This window comes from Pseudophryne corroboree, chromosome 7, assembly GCF_028390025.1.
Source record: "Pseudophryne corroboree isolate aPseCor3 chromosome 7, aPseCor3.hap2, whole genome shotgun sequence".
In the NCBI taxonomy this organism is placed as follows: Eukaryota; Metazoa; Chordata; class Amphibia; order Anura; family Myobatrachidae; genus Pseudophryne; species Pseudophryne corroboree.
The window spans coordinates 339,932,964-339,936,553 of NC_086450.1; positions in this window are offsets into that span (position 1 = coordinate 339,932,964).

Here is a 3,590-nt window from a genome sequence, read left to right on the forward strand (position 1 = left end):
GCACGTCAGACAGTCCGTACGTATACTGGCAGGAAAAAGAGGCAATTTGGAAGCCCTTGCACAAACTGGCTTTATTTTACCTAAGTTGCCCCCGCCCCCCCTCCAGTGTGTACTCCGAAAGAGTGTTTAGTGCAGCCAGTCACCTTGTCAGCGATCGGCGTACAAGGTTACTTCCACAAAATGTGGAGAAGATGATGTTCATCAAAATTAATTTTAATCAATTCCTCCATGGAGACATTCACCAGCAATTGCCTCCAGAAAGTACACAGGGACCTGAGATGGTGGATTCCAGTGGGGACGAATTAATACTCTGTGAGGAGGGGGATGTACACAATGAAAGGGGTGAGGAATCGGAGGATGATGATGAGGTGGACATCTTGCCTCTGTAGAGCCAGTTTGTGCAAGGAGAGATTGATTGCTTCTTTTTTTGGTGGGGGCCCAAACCAACCAGTCATTTCAGCCACAGTCATGTGGCAGACCCTGTCGCTGAAATGATGGGTTTGTTAAAGTGTGCATGTCTTGTTTATACAACATAAGGGTGGGTGGGAGGGCCCAAGGACAATTCCATCTTGCACCTCTTTTATTTATTTATTTATCTTTGCATCATGTGATGTTTGGGGCCAATTTTTATAAGTGACATCCTGTCTGCCACTGCAGTGCCCCTCCTAGATGGGCCAGGTGTTTGTGCCGGCCACTTGGGTCGCTTAGCTTGGTCATCCAGCAACCTCGGTGCAAATTTTAGGACTAAAAATAATATTGTGAGGTGTTCAGAATAGACTGGAAATGAGTGGAAATTATGGCTATTGAGGTTAATAATACTATAGGATCAAAATTACCCCCAAATTCTATGATTTAACCTGTTTTTGAGGGGTTTTTGAAAAAAAAAACACCCGAATCCAAAACACACCCGAATCCGACAATTTTTTAAGGGAGGTTTTGCCAAAATGCGTCCGAATCCAAAACACGGCCGCGGAACCGAATCCAAAACCAAAACACAAAACCCGAAAAATTTCCGGTGCACATCTCTAGTTTGTATGGCATCAGCCACTGGTACCTTCTCCTGTCATGAGAATGTGGTTATCTGTGGCTACTAACTACTGTTGTCTCTTTTACCTGCTACTGCATTGGACTGGTTAACAAAACTGAGCTCCAGTGCCTGGAGGCGGGGATATAGAGGAGGAGGTGCAGTGCATCCTGGGAACAGTCAAAGCTTTAGCCTGTTGGTGCCTCGGATCAAGATCCAACTCTACACCCCCGATGTTATTCCCTGCGGAATCCAGTGTACTTCGCAGAACGAGATTTAACAATGTTAAGTCTTACCATAAATCTCCTTTTTTGCATGATAAAAACATATCTAATTTAATTTCATTTTTTTTTTTAAAGTAAAACTTTTTAATAAACATTGGTTTAGACATTGATGGCCTACCAATGATCTGAACATTGCAACCATCATGACTTTATATTTTCATATCAGCTGCTCCACTCCGCAGCCGCCGGGTTGTGAGAGCTGCTTTTCTACATTTCCCCAGCGGCTGCTAATATCTGCAGCCGTGGGGTGGGGGTGTGCTGATGGACTTCCCAATCAGCAGTGAACGGCTGTATGGCGAGTACTTAGGGAGGGATCCAGGAAACAGAGGGGCCGGGAGGTGAGGTCCCTCTGAAAGTGGCAGCTGCTGAAAGCTTTTCTTCCGGCAGCCATACAGTGAGTGTTTCTAACTGGTCGCATCAGATGTGGCCATGTCAGAGAAAGCCCAACCTGACTTGGTTGCATCTGATGTGACCACACCAGGCAAGTGATTAATGAGCCATTTTTATGTGATTTTACATTTGACCCCATAGTTTCTTGATGTCACAGGCATCTGGGCTGTTGGGTACTTGGGAACCATAATATCCAACATAAGCTTGAATGACAAATCACTGGACAATGGATCCAATTTTGAAGAAATGTGTAAATTTACGGTACCTGCATACAGTCAATTCAAGTGAGGGGTAAAAATACTGTGACAACAGGAGACAGTTTCCCGCAGCTGTGGCATCTTAGTCTATCGTTGAGGTTCTCAGTCTGGAACTATTCCAGATATTCGAAATCTGGTGTCAAGCATACGGACATGCGTAGAACTGGTTACGTTTGTTTCTGCCTGTTGGAATGTCTTATAAACCTATTACTAATGATGATGGATTGTTGGATGAAGTGTTATCAGATATATGTACAGTAGTAGTTACCATCTGATTATATTATATTGGGATTAACTGTCATGGCTCCTAGGAAATGTAAAAATTGGATATGTCAATCAGCAACCAAATATGTCATGTTAATAATGAACAATATGTAATTTATACTGGAGTGTCATTAAGCTGTGTAACATATATTTTAAGTTCTTCAAATAATCCTCTTCATGCCACTTACCGTGTTCGTGTTCATATAGGTGATATAAGTGTTTGCAGCATGTAATATAAGATAAAATTCTTGTTTTCAGATTAAGGGGGTTATTCAGATATGATAGCTGCTGTGCGTTTTTGCACAGTGGGTGATCAGGTACTGACTGCGCATGCGTATGCACCACAATGCGCATGCGGGTCGGACAGCAACAAAGGGCATCGCCAGTCAACAACGGGATGGTGCAAAAAATCCGGGCGTTCGCAAGGTGATTGACAGGAGGAGGCCGTTCGTGGGTGGTAACTAACTGTTTATTGGGAGTGTCCGGAAAAACACAGGCGTGCCCAAGCGCTTTCAGGGAGGTTGTCTGACGTCAGCTCCGGCCCCGATCAGCCTGATGTAATCGCACTGTAGAAGTCCTGGGCTGCGCACAGACTGCACAAAGTGAAATTTAACAGCTCGGCATACACATGCAATCACACAAAATTAGCAGCCCAGCGATCAGATCTGACTCACTCCCTATATCCCTTGAGACTCAATTGCATATCCACCTGCTATGATCCATAATGTTACTCTACTGGGTACTATGTGGCTGTGACATGTTCACTAGGGGATCGGTATGAAATACCTCCAATCAAAATCCCAACGGTCGAAATCCCGACAGCAATTGACCGATGGTCAAAATCCCAACACGGTCAAAATCCCGACTTGGACAAAATACCGACATTTAAAATACCGACAAGGTCAAAATACCAACATGTAAAATGCCGACAGGTCAAAATACCGACATGTGTTTTTCATTGGTTTTTGTGTGTATGTCGACATAGGTCGACATGGACACCATATAAGTGTACCGCATCTCCTCGCATGGCTCGCTGCGCTCAGCACACTATTATATTCCCCCTCCAGGTCCACTGGGATGGTAAAGTATGAACAAGCCGGTTTCAATGAAAAAATCATGAAAAACTCATGTCGGCATTTTACATGTCGGTATTTTGACCTTGTCGGTATTTTAAATGTCGGTATTTTGTCCATGTTGGGATTTTGACCTTGTCGGGATTTTGACCGTCGGTCAATTCTGTCGGGATTTCGACCTTTGAGATTTTGATTGGAGGTAAATTGACTGCATCCCGTTTACTAGAGTATTGTAAAGTTGCATTGATATGGTCTTATATTCTATTAAATATTCAGCAGAACTTATTATATAGGAAAA